A 14,230-nucleotide genomic window follows, 5' to 3' on the forward strand; every position below is an offset into this window, starting at 1 on the left:
GTCGCGTCTTAAACCGTTCTTGCCGAAGTAGCCTTAGAGTATCTTTCAGTTGTCGAAAGGTTATTTTCGTAAAAGAACGGACAAGTTTGTAAAATGATCCTCCCCGGCCTCAAAATTCATGTGAAATTTGGACGGGGCCACGTTTGCAAAAAATAACCGTTCGGTTGCATTTTGTGAGTGTTGAAACCCAATTTTTTATTATGAAGAAAAAAAAATGTTTCATTACTTTTACCTTTCATTTGGTTCGAACTACGTAATGATCTGATTCACGTAGGCATCGTGATACGTAGGCAATCCTCATCGGATCCGGTCGCATTTCTTTTACTGCAAAATAAAAATAAAAAAAAAAAAACATAAAAGAAAAACAAAAAAAAAGAAGAAAAAAAAGGGGGAAAAATATTAATAAGAGGAAAAATGCCGGAACGACGCATGCTCTCGTAGCAAACATGTAGGAATCCACTTAACTGTATAGGTGCATCATGCCCAACGTGAGATTGCCTATCTGTTGTTTGCTACAAATTAACCGTGCGTTTGTCGTTAAGTACATTCAGGGTTTTTTGGAAAGACGGTTGGTTTGGTGAAAGTCTGGCCTCGCACTCATACTTCACGAGGTCAAAGAGGGGTGTTCAACTACCTTTTGTTAAGTCGAGAAGCAGTGCTCACTCTTACTTCACAAGGTCAAAAGGAAGTGTATAAATGTCTTCAGAGGTTCCATTGTCAACAACCCCTGTTTCCGAGGAAAGTTCTATCTCGGCCGTCCTCACACCTGAATCCGCAACTGCGGAGGAAAATAGAATCCTACGGCTCCGCATGTTGGAAATGCTGGACGACTGGAATAATGGGAAAGAGCCGCCAAGTGTCGTCCCCGGATTCCCTGAGTTATTCTCCAGATCAAGCGGGACTTCTAATATCCCATAAATTATCCTGCTACCCCATTCGGATACCCAGCCACCTCAGCCTTCTCTGCTGGATCGCCTTCTGAGCCTCATCCCCGAATGTCGGCCACCGATGCAAGCATGAACATCTTTACTGCACCACCCTGCCCGATTACGGCACAGCCTACTGCGTACAAGCCAAGCTTTGACTCATCCTCTTTTACATTCCAAGCACCCTCGTTCTCAATGGAACCAACTAGGTTCGCTACCAGCACTAATCCTCCACCGCCTCAGTGCGAGCTTGCACCCGGGCAGGATCAGAACCCCAGAATTGCAGAACAAAATGAGATTGCCAAAAGAATGAGAAGCCTTGAACAAAGTTTGAAGAATATGCAAGGTTTGAGCGGACAAAAGAGCGTCTCTTACGCCGACCTATGCATGTTCCCTCACGTGCACCTGCCAGTGGGTTTCAGGACCCCAAAGTTTGAGAAATACGATGGGCACGATGACCCCATCGCACATCTTAAGAAATACTGCAACCAACTGCTGGGATCCGGCGGAAAAGAAGAACTGCTAATGGCATATTTTGGGGAAAGTCTAGTAGGGATAGCCTCGGAATGGTATATGGACCAGGAAATGTCCCGATGGCATATATGGGATGATCTCGCCAGAGATTTTGTGAAACAATTCCAGTATAACATCGACATTGCGCCAGACCGAAATTCTCTGTCGAATTTGAAGAAGAAACCTTCAGAAAGCTTCAGAGAATATGCTATTAAGTGGCGTGAACAGGCGTCAAGGGTGAAGCCTCCCATGGATGAAGTGGAAATGGTCACTACCTTTCTCCAGGCTAAAGAGTTTGACTATTTCCAAAACATGATGTCAGCCATGGGAAAGCCATTCGCGGAAGCGATTAAGATTGGAGAGATGGTGGAAAATGGTCTGAAAACAGGTAGGATTCTGAGTCAAGCAGCCATAAGGGCGACCTCCCAAGCCGTCCAAAGCGGGTCCGGAGGAATGACAAGAGGGAAAAAGAAGGAAGAAACGACCATGGCAGCCTCGGAAGCAAGGGAGTATCGTCATCCCAGGCCCCGTTTTCTGGAAAGAACCCCACAACACTACTACCCCCACTCAAATATGGCATATGCTCATCAACCTTATATGGTCATGAATGCCCACCCTTATGCCCATCCACCACAACAAGCCGACCGAGGCCCAGCTCCACCTCCCAGAAATCAGTCTCCTTACCGCAACCACTATTACCCACAACCCCCGCAGAATAACTTTCGCCCTCAGGAGCCACCTCGAAGGCGGACTTTCACGCCCATCGGTGAACCATACTCTACTTTGTTCCCGAAGCTAGTCTAGTTGGGTTTCTTGCAACCAATCCCTCAAACAAGGCAAAACCCGACGTCACCTTCTTACAAAGCTGGAGTCAGATGCGCCTATCATTCAGGGGCGGAGGGACATGATACAAATGACTGCTGGTCGTTGAAAAGAGTAGTCGAGAATTTGATAGAGCAAGGGAAAATAGTGCTAAGGGACGAGGAGATCCCGAATGTAACTAGCAATCCATTACCTGCTCACAATAATGGGCCGCTGATCGGAATGATTTGCGAAGACAAAGAATTCGACCCTGCTCTGAAAGCTATAATCGCCATTGTCGACACGGGGAAAAGGGCTGAGACAGACCAGAAAACAGAAAAGGGGGAGGAGGCCAAGGCTATAAAGAGCGAGCCTGAAAAGAAGGTGGAGAAGAAAGTGGTACCGGTAAAGGATGGAGTCCTTTACATACCACGAGGTCGAGCTGAGAAGACGCAGAACGTCGGGATCAAAAAGGCAAAACCTATGTACGTGCCAAAAGGGGCCTATGTGGTCCGGGGGACGATTCAACCACCTCGGCTGAATGAGCCAGTGGTTATCGGACGCGTGCCATAAAAGCCGATGACCAACTCGTCCATAGTACCGTGGAATTATCAGAAGACTTTAGTAATGTACAAAGGTAAAGAGGTCATGGGAGAACTTCCAGAAAATACTTTCATTGGAAGGTACTCAAATACCCAAGAGTTGAACAACGCCACACAAAGGCGCTTCCCACCAAAGAAGCCTGTAAGCGTTGAAGAAGCGGAAGTGTTCTTCCAACAAATGAAAATGCCGGATTACGAAGTGATAGATCAACTGCGCAAATACCCCGAGCAAGTGTCCATGCTATCGTTGTTGTTGAGGTCGGCCGAGCATCAAAAGATCTTACTGAAGACCCTGAATGAAGCATATGTGCCATTTGAAACCTCGGTTGAACAACTAGAGCGGATGACAGAAAGATTCTTCGCCGTCAACCAAATCTCTTTCAGCAAGAACGATTTAACCCCGGAAGGAGCGGCACACAACAAGGCCTTGCATCTAACAATTAAATGTGAGGACTACTATGTCAAGCGGGTAATGTTGGATGGGGCATCAGGTGTTGACATTTGCCCGCTCTCCACGCTACAAAGAATGGAAATTGGGACCGGAAGAATCCGACCCAATAATGTCTGTGTAAGGGCTTTCGACGGCATCAAGAGAGATACCATGGGGGAAATAGACCTGTTGTTGGTCATAGGACCAGTCGAGTTCGAAGTAACCTTCCAGGTGCTCGACATGGATACATCCTACAATTTCCTCCTCGGCAGACCTTGGATCCATGCGGCAGGAGCTGTGCCTTCCACTCTTCACCAGATGGTGAAGTTTGAGTACGAAGACCGAGAGATCGTGGTCCATGGAGAAGATGAGCATGCTATTTATCGGGACCCATCCATCCCATATCTCGAACCAAAAGAAGGAAGTGAACATACGGTCTATCAAGATTTCGAGATTGTACTGGCAGAGCAACACGAAGAGGGAATACCCTGCCCCCAGCCTTTCTTGTCTAACGCCTCGGTTATGGTGGCCAAAGAGATGATCCGGCACGGATTTAGGCCAGGGAAAGGGCTTGGACGAACCCTTCAGGGAATAACAGAACCCATCACCTTGCCAGTCACCAAGAAACCTTTTGGAATAGGTTTCAAGCCTACTCCAGCAGACGAAGAGTGGGAAAAGAAAAGGAGAAATAAGGGTTGGAAGTTACCTCAACCATTGCCGGATTTATATGCAACTTTCATCAGGCCAAGGTACGCCGAAGAAGAAGATGATGAGGTCTTCACAGCTGAGGAAATCGAGGAGATATGTGGGGCGATGAGAGAGATGCTCTACGAGGTCCACATGGTTCAACCAGGTGAAGGCACAAGCACTGCTGAGATGATGTACGTCGGGCCGAATGCCAAACTTCAAAACTGGGAGGCCACGCCATTCCCGACTAGACGGAAGTCCGGGTAGACCTGTCCTGCCACCTTTCCTATGTCACAAGTTGTCTCCAGGACATAACTTGAACGTTTTCTTCCTTTCAATTGTTGTTTTGAATTCCTAAAGTTGTAAACATTGTTGTCTTCCAACTTCCCAAAGAAAATAAAAAAAAAATCATCATTGCTTTCCCATTCTTTCTTTTGTTCTAATTTTTGGTATTTTTTCCTTTTTATCTTTCCTTTCAGTTATAATAATGCGGCTTTAAATATGACATGCTTGCGGACTTCACGCCCAGATCACAACGAGCTATTTAACTGTGAATTAATGAACCCAGAACCAGAATATGATGAAGAAGAAGCTTTTAGGGAAATAAACCGAGAGTTGGAACATTTTGAGAATAAACCTAAGCCGAATCTGAATGACACCGAACCGGTTAATTTAGGAACTCCTGAAGAAATCCGGGAGACCAAAATAAGCATTCACACGGACAAGAAAACGCGAGAGGCGATAATTCAACTTCTGTTTGAATTTAAGGACGTGTTTGCTTGGTCATACGATGACATGCCGGGACTAGGTGTTGATCTAGTGGTTCATAAATTGCCGATTCATCCTGATTGTCCTCCAGTTCAACAAAAGCAACGAAAGTTCAAAACTGAGGTCAGTGACAAGATTAAAGAGGAAATCACCAATCAATTAAAAATGGGAGTGATTCGGGTAGTCCAGTATACAACTTGGTTGGCAAATGTGGTTCCAGTACCGAAAAAGGACGGGAAAACTCGGGTATGTGTAGATTACCGAGATTTGAATAGAGCGAGTCCCAAAGATAATTTCCCGCTGCCCAACATCCACATCCTCGTTGATAATTGCGCCAAGCACGAGATACAGTCTTTCGTAGATTGTTACGCTGGGTATCATCAGGTTTTGATGGATGAAGAGGATGCCGAGAAAACTGCCTTCACCACGCCTTGGGGCACCTACTGTTATCGGGTCATGCCATTTGGTTTGAAGAATGCTGGGGCTACTTACATGAGGGCCATGACTGCCATTTTTCATGACATGATGCATCAGGAAATAGAGGTGTACGTGGACGACGTGATAGTCAAGTCCAGGACGCAGGATAATCACATCCAAGACTTGAGGAAATTCTTCGAGAGACTAAAGAAGTATGACTTGAAGCTAAACCCAGCCAAGTGTGCTTTCGGAGTTCCGTCGGGCAAACCTTTGGGCTTCATCGTAAGCAGGAGAGGTATCGAGCTAGATCCAACTAAGATAAAATCCATCAGAGATCTGCCTCCTCCGAGAACAAAGAAAGACGTGATGAGTCTGTTAGGCAGGTTGAACTACATCAGTCGGTTTATTGCCCAGTTGACAAGCACGTGTGAGCCCATATTCAAGTTGTTAAGGAAAGATGCGGCGATCAAATGGACAACTGAGTGTCAAGAAGCCTTTGACAAAGTCAAAGAATATCTTTCGAATCCCCCAGTTTTGGTCCCTCCAGAGCCGGGGAGACCACTTTTCTTGTATCTGACAGTCTTGGAGAACTCTTTCGGTTGCGTCCTCGGGCAACACGACATAACCGGAAAGAAGGAGCAAGTAATCTACTACTTGAGCAAGAAATTCACCGGCTACGAGGCCAAATACACTCTGCTGGAAAGGACATGTTGCGCTCTGACGTGGGTTGCTCAAAAGCTGAGACATTATCTCCAAGCCCATACTATGTTCCTCATAAGCAGGTTGGATCCTTTGAAGTATATATTTCAGAAACCGATGCCTACTGGAAGACTGGCCAAGTGGAAAATCTTGCTTACAGAATTCGACATAGTCTATGTCACTCGCACGACAATGAAAGCCCAGGCGCTAGCAGATCATTTGGCCGAAAATCCGGTCGATGAGGAATACCAGCCATTGAGTACCTACTTTCCAGATGAAGAAGTAAACACCGTAGAAGTGGTCTCGGAGGACGCTCATGTTTGGAAGATGTTCTTTGATGGAGCCATGAATGCCAAAGGTGTAGGGATTGGGGCAATCTTGATTTCGCCTTCTGGTCAGCATTATCCCGCCACAGCTAGACTGCGATTCTTTTGCACAAACAATACAGCTGAGTATGAAGCTTGCATTATGGGCATGCATATGGCGATCGATCAGGATGTCGAAGACTTACTGATTATGGGAGATTCCGACCTGATTATTCGGCAAGTCCAAGGCGAATGGGAAACTTGGGATGTCAAGCTTATCCCTTACCGACAGCATGTGGAGGACCTCAGCAAGCGCTTTACGTCAATAGAGTCCAGGTATATCCCGAGGTGTCACAATGAACTGGCAGATGCACTTGCTACTCTGGCTTCAATGCTACCCTACCCGGGCAACGCCCACGTCGATCCTTTGGAAATCCAAATCAAGGAAAGACACGGTTACTGCAATGTAATCGAGGCGGGATCGAATACGCAGCCTTGGTACCATGACATCAAGAGGTTCCTGAAGACACAAGAATACCCCGAGCACGCTACTGGAGATCAAAAGAGGACCATTAGGCGACATGCAAATGGTTTCTTTCTGAGTGGTGAATTGTTGTATAAGAGGACCCCGGACCTAAATCTCCTAAGATGTGTCGATATCGAGGAGGCAAGAAAGATCATGCATGAAGTACACGCAGGTGTGTGCGGACCTCACATGAACGGGTATGTCTTAGCAAAGAAAATCCTTCGAGCAGGTTATTACTGGATGACCATGGAAAAGGATTGCTTTAGCTTCGTTCGGAAGTGTCATCAGTGTCAGGTGCACGGTGATTTGATTCATGCACCTCCCACGGAACTGCATCCCATGTCTGCACCTTGGCCATTTGTCGCCTGGGGCATGGACGTTATTGGACCAATCGAACCAAAGGCTTCGAATGGACACAGATTCATACTGGTTGCCATCGATTACTTCACAAAATGGGTAGAGGCTGTCACTCTCAAGTCGGTCACTAAAAAAGCTGTAGTGGATTTCGTACACTCAAATCTTATCTGTCGTTTTGGTATTCCTGCGACTTTTATTACAGATAACGCAGCAAACTTGAACAGTCACTTGATGGGAGATGTATGCGAGCAATTCAAAATAACGCATAGGAATTCTACTCCTTATCGGCCAAAGGCCAATGGTGCTGTAGAAGCAGCGAATAAAAACATCAAGAAGATTTTGAGGAAAACCATCCAAGGTTCCCGACAGTGGCATGAGCAGTTACCATTTGCATTTTTGGGGTATCGCACTACGGTACGCACGTCAGTAGGAGCGACTCTTTATCTTCTGGTTTATGGGACAGAGGCTGTAATACCGGCAGAGGTAGAAATTCCTTCGCTTCGAACCATTGTCGAAGCAGAAATCGAAGACAGTGAGTGGGTCAAGACTCGTTTAGAGCAATTGATTTTGATTGATGAAAAGCGAATGGCCGCGGTTTGTCACGGACAGTTGTACCAGCGAAGAATGGCCCGTGCTTACAACAAGAAAGTCCGACCCAGGAATTTCGAAGTAGGTCAACTGGTATTGAGGCGTATTCTGCCACATCATGAGGAAGCAAAAGGGAAGTTTTCTCCAAATTGGAAAGGCCCATACATCATAAGGAAGATATTGCCGAGAAGAGCATTGTATTTAGGTGATATCGAAGGAAATGACCCCGACACAGCAGTAAATGCGGATGCAGTCAAGAGATACTACGTCTGAATTATACTCCAGTAGTCTTGACACATTTGAAATGACGAAGGTTTTATTCCCCACTACTCCCCAAACACTACCCAATTCTCTCTACAAACCTTTGAGTCGCTTACAAAAAAAAAAACATTGATTGAGGCCTGAACTACGTTTGACTTGATTCCGAAAGGATACGTAGGCAGTCTCTCCCTGAGGTTCAGTCACACCAACAATAAAATCCCATTCACCCTGAAATTGAAACCGGGGCACGTCGAGCAGTTTAGAAGTTAGTATCATCTACCTCTCTTTACCAAGCACAAGCCTTCAGATCAATTACCAAAGATAGTGGGAAACCAATAAGCGTCACAAATGGAGACCGGCACACTCTGAATTGAGAGAGATAAAATGAGAGAGTCTCGTCGGTGAAAACCTTCGGGCACCACGAGGCGACGGGAGTAGAGAAACCAAAATGAGAGAGCTTGTTTAGTAAAAACTCACAAAGAGTGCTATCAAGCGATGACAGGAAGAGAAATGAGAGAGGTCAGCCAGCGAAAACCCGCAAAGGGCGCTGTTGGCCGAAAGAGTGACTCCACCCAAGGAGGTTTCGGCAAAGTTCCACCGGTTTGGAATCACAGATCCGTTTTGGTTCAGGGAAACGCAAGTTCATGGAAGGTCAGGCGTCCAGTCCAAAGAGCATGTCATGTCATTTAAAGCCAACGTTATCTTCATCAGATAAGTCTTTCTCGTCCCAAAAGGGACACTCCCTTCTTGAAATTTGTTTTCTCCTTTCTTTGTTTCTCTTCGAATCCCTTTTGTGTTTTAAGCCCAAGTTCTAGATGTACCGGAAAGGACAGGTGGCGGGTTTGGTTGCACGGAATTCCGTTTCGTGAAGGAAAACACCTCGTTTCGTTGGTACGTTTGTCCAAGCCTGATGAATCATGATGTTTGATGGCATTCGAAGAGAAGAGGAAAAGGAAAAATTTCCCCCAGCAAGTCCGCCTTCGGACGAATCCCCACAGAATCTCCCCTTGTACAATTCCCCACAGAGTCTCCCAAAAAAAAAAAATAAAAAAATAAAACCTCCCCAGCACATCCCAAGCGAGTCCCTTTGTAAAAATTCCCCAACAAGCTTACCCCAATAAATCCTAGAAAGCCCGCTTTGAAATAAATCCCCAGCATGCCCCATTGCACAAAAATCCACACAAAGAACCCACTTTGTAAATATTCCCCCACATGGCTTCCTTTTGTACAAATCCCCACAGAATACCTCCAATAAAATCCCCGTTGAGAATCTCCAAGCAAAACGGGACACAAAAAAAGGGAGCCTTACGAGGCAACTCATCACAGAATTCGGAAGTACAAGCCTGAGCAGTCTAAAGGGTTGCGCCATTTGAATCAAATCAATGGCGGGACTTCGCAACAGAAATGAAGACGCGACAAAGCAACCGGGAACGATCAAGGTCACCAAACCGACGGTCATTTCCTAACTAACAATTGTTCTTTGTCTGAAAAGTTGAAACAGGTATAATCCAAGACAACCGTGCAAGAAGCGGGTGTCGCCCAAAGAAGAAGGTACATGGGTACAAGAAATATTTTGGCAATAAGGAATTCACTCGAAAGGTAAGTTTCCACGAAACTCCCTTTTATCTTCTACTAAAACAAGAAAATTTAAAAAAAAAGAGGTCAGTTGTTGTTCTCGAATTTTGTCCCAGCCAATCAGCATTAGGGTTTTAAACCCGAAACTGAATTTTTCCTTTAGTCAGCATTAGGGTTTTAAACCCTAAACTGAACTTTTTTCCATTCAGCCAGCATTAGGGTTTTAAACCCTAAACTGCGCTTTTCCATGCAATCAGCATTAGGGTTTTAAACCCTAGACTGAATTTTTCCTTTAATCAGCATTAGGGTTTTAAACCCTAAACTGAATTTTTCCTTTAGTCAGCATTAGGGTTTTAAACCCTAAACTGAACTTTTTTCCATTTAGCCAGCATTAGGGTTTTAAACCCTAAACTGAGCTTTTCCACACAATCAGCATTAGGGTTTTAAACCCTAGACTGAATTTTTCCTTTAGTCAGCATTAAGGTTATAAACCCTAAACTGAACTTTTTTCCATTCAGCCAGCATTAGGGTTTTAAACCCTAAACTGAGCTTTTCCATGCAATCAGCATTAGGGTTTTAAACCCTAAACTGAATTTTTCCTTTAGTCAGCATTAGGGTTTTAAACCCTAAACTGAACTTTTTCCATTCAGCCAGCATTAGGGTTTTAAACCCTAAACTGAGCTTTTCCATGCAATCAGCATTAGGGTTTTAAACCCTAAACTGAATTTTTCCTTTAGTCAGCATTAGGGTTTTAAACCCTAAACTGAACTTTTTTCCATTCAGCCAGCATTAGGGTTTTAAACCCTAAACTGAGCTTTTCCATGCAATCAGCATTAGGGTTTTAAACCCTAAACTGAATTTTTCCTTTAGTCAGCATTAGGGTTTTAAACCCTAAACTGAACTTTTTTCCATTCAGCCAGCATTAGGGTTTTAAACCCTAAACTGAGCTTTTCCATGCAATCAGCATTAGAGTTTTAAACCCTAAACTGAATTTTTCCTTTAGTCAGCATTAGGGTTTTAAACCCTAAACTGAACTTTTTTCCATTCAGCCAGCATTAGGGTTTTAAACCCTAAACTGAGCTTTTCCATGCAATCAGCATTAGGGTTTTAAACCCTAAACTGAATTTTTCCTTTAGTCAGCATTAGGGTTTTAAACCCTAAACTGAACTTTTTTCCATTCAGCCAGCATTAAGGTTTTAAACCCTAAACTGAGCTTTTCCATGCAATCAACATTAGGGTTTTAAACCCTAAACTGAATTTTTCCTTTAGTATAGGGTTTTAAACCCTAAACTGAACTTTTTTCCATTCAGCCAGCATTAGGGTTTTAAACCCTAAACTGAGCTTTCCCATGCAATCAGCATTAGGGTTTTAAACCCTATACTGAATTTTTCCTTTAGTCAGCATTAGGGTTTTAAACCCTAAACTGAACTTTTTTCCATTCAGCCAACATTAGGGTTTTAAACCCTAAACTGAGCTTTCCCATGCAATCAACATTAGGGTTTTAAACCCTAAACTGAATTTTTCCTTTAGTCAGCATTAGGGTTTTAAACCCTAAATTGAACTTTTTTCCATTCAACCAGCATTAGGGTTTTAAACCCTAAACTGAGCTTTTCCATGCAGTCAGCATTAGGGTTTTAAACCCTAAACTGAACTTTCCCCCAGTTGGTCAGTATTAGAGTTTCAACTCTAAAATCGAACTTATCCCTAGCTAGTCGGTTTAGGGCCTCAACCCTGAACTGAGCACGCATATCCTCTTTCATCAATTTTATGAACTTCCTGGCGAATAATTCACGAAATTTTCCTAGTGAAACTGGCGCAGAAAATTTCGTTCGTTTGTTTGTTTTCTCCCGCAGGTCTAACCTCGAGCCACACGGATCGAAATGACCCACGAGATGAGTCTCAACTCAGAATCAAAGAAGAAAAAGACAAAAAGAAGATGTCCCGAGATATCAAAGTAAATGGAAGGCGGATCAACTCCAACATTTGATTAAGGTCCTAAACTCTGCCAGTCACGTCTCACTGAGTATCCCAGAGTGAGCAAGCACCTACAACTCGCAAGCATCAAGATTCAGATCGAAGTCTACAAGCAAAATCAGCTAAGACCCAAGATCAAGTCGCAAAAGAATCATAGATAGGGATCTTGTAACTAGCAGTTGACATGCATATAAGTATTTAGTTCAGTTTCAATTTTCCTTTGGTTGTAATAAGGCGGTCAGTAAAGCAACGGTGACAACAGCAACAGCAGTAACAACAAGCATTGCAATACCGTGGTAGTCCCAGCTACCGAAGCTTCCCGAACTACATTGACCTGATTCCTGTTTAGCACAGGATATGTAGGAAATCTTTGAAGCAAAGATTCGGTCAAATCTTTCAAAAAAAAACATGCTTCACACGGAGTAGTCCATAGGCAAAAATCGCTCATATCCGCTCACTTTATCTTTGCACGAAAACCCTTCGTGTTTCCGAACAAAGAGGGGCAGCTGTGAGCACGTGATTTTTGTTTTTACGCGACAATCGCTCCAAAAGAAATAAAAATAATAACAAATGGTCCCGCTGTACAACTTTGGATTTTACATGGCACTTTGTTAATTGTTTATGATTTTTGCCCATTTTTATTTTTTATTAAAACAAAATACAAAAATGTATGTGTCATTCGTAGTTGGAACCGTAATTCGGTTATTGAAAAGAAAAATCATAAATAGGCATCTTTGTCCGTGATTTTTTGTTTTGTTTGATTTTACCTGCTTTAAATATTTTAATATACGTGTGCAAATAATTGTGTTAAGTGTTTATTTAATTTTAATTTGATTTACCTAGGTTTTGTTTTTAAATAAATAATAATAATAATAATAATAATAATAATAAATATAAGAGATAAGTGCAGAATTAGTTTGAAAGTCAGTTTGGGCTGATTTTCGTTTTTAATTCAAAGCCCAAACAACCCAGCCCAAAACCTGTGCTTGCCCCGGTCCGGACCAGCCTACTTCAAAAACGTCCAAACGACGTCGTAGTGGTTGAGTCTGATCTGAGCCATTGATCTCTGAATGATCAACGGCCAAGATCTCACACCCCGTACCCACTAACAGACCCGACCCGTCTCACCCGGACCGACCCTAACCCTTCACCATTGAAACGACACCATTTCCCGTTAGTTGAAGGATCCTGGCCCTTCATCGTGTCTCATCCAACGGCCAGGATCCATCTATCCACTAACTATATAAACCTACAACCCTTCACCCCGCGCCCTGATCCAAACCCCCCTGCCTTAGGTCGTCTTCACCAGACCTCAGACCTTCAAAGCCTAGCCGCCCCTGTATACTTTCACCATGAAAGCCGGCAGCATGGACGCCGGTAACCCCATCCTTAACACCATAGAACCCCCTTGCCACCCTGAACATGGATCTGTTAACCACTTAGCTCGAATCCCTCCCACCTTCTCGAATCTTCATTTGAAGATTCGAGTCGGAACCTAACCTACACCGATTAACCCCAGTTTCATACCAGATAGTCCCCGGACCCCCTCGTGACCAAACCATGCTTGGTTTGGTCCGAATCTGACCAGGGAAACACAAATCCCAGATCTGATGTTTTGAACCCTAGGGTCCTCGTGTCTGTCCCTTGCCTGTTCCGTGCCTGTCCTCATGCCTGTTCCGTGCCTGTTTTAAACCAAGAGATTAGGGTTAACCTCGTGTCTGTCCCGTGCCTGTTTAAACCAAGAGATTAGGTTTAAACCTCGTGCCTGTTCCGTACCTGTTTAAGCCACATAGATTAAGGTCTAATGGACCTTAATCGAAGTGTTTTTCATCTGAGAAACACTTCGATTAAAGTCAGTTCAGCCTTAAGAAAGGCCTGTTCGAATCCAACCTGAGGCTCTTTGATTTTTCAGGATTTAAGGTGAGTTTTGTTTTGTTTTCTTTTCCTTATTCCATGTGCTGATTAAAGGTCTGTTCATGTTTTGTTGAAATTTGTGTCTTTGAATTTTTTATCAACTGTTGATTGTCCACTGTGCCTGTACCCCTTTGTTTGATCGAATGTTTCCTCATTCACTGATAATGTGTGTGTATGTGAACTGCCTAATTGACTGAATCAAAGTTGTTTGAGTAATCAATCCCCAAGTTAACCTCTGTATTGACATGTGCAATCTGACCCTTTGTTGATACTGTTCGATTCTAATCCTTGGCTTTGATTGTGTATGTTGTAACTGGTATAGTCGATTCGATACATGTCGTCAAAAAGTTTTTAGCTGTTTGAATGGTAACAACTCGATTTGTTTTGCTGAACATTGTTTGAATTAAGAATCAACTATAGCTACTTACCTTTGATGTATTTGAATCAGAAATGTAAAGGGATTGGTTTAAAATAATTGCAATCTGAATTGATAGCATGTACACTTGTGCACAACATGTGCATAAAGGCCCTTTTTGAATTAAAATAGTTTGACAGCATGTGCTGTCAGAACACACCCCTGCTGTACCCTGCTTTAGTTTAAGAAGTATTAAACCTCGCCTAAAAGAGTAAGACTGCCAGGGAATATCATCATGGGGGGGGGGGTTTGTTTATACTTAAATAGCTAAGTGGAAACTGAAAAGGGACGAGCACATGGGAGGTATGATTGATTGTCTAACAGGCTGTTAAAGGGTGGAGTTTAGGCTATAAAAGTGGGGACATCAAAAGAAAAAGAGGAGAGGGGCAGGAGAATATAGAGAACACAGATAGAACAGATAGATCAAATAAGAGGGGGGGAGCTGAAGATATACACATATAGACATAGATAC

The sequence above is a fragment of the Nicotiana tabacum genome, chromosome 16 (assembly GCF_000715075.1).
Source record: "Nicotiana tabacum cultivar K326 chromosome 16, ASM71507v2, whole genome shotgun sequence".
NCBI classification, from domain to species: domain Eukaryota; kingdom Viridiplantae; phylum Streptophyta; class Magnoliopsida; order Solanales; family Solanaceae; genus Nicotiana; species Nicotiana tabacum.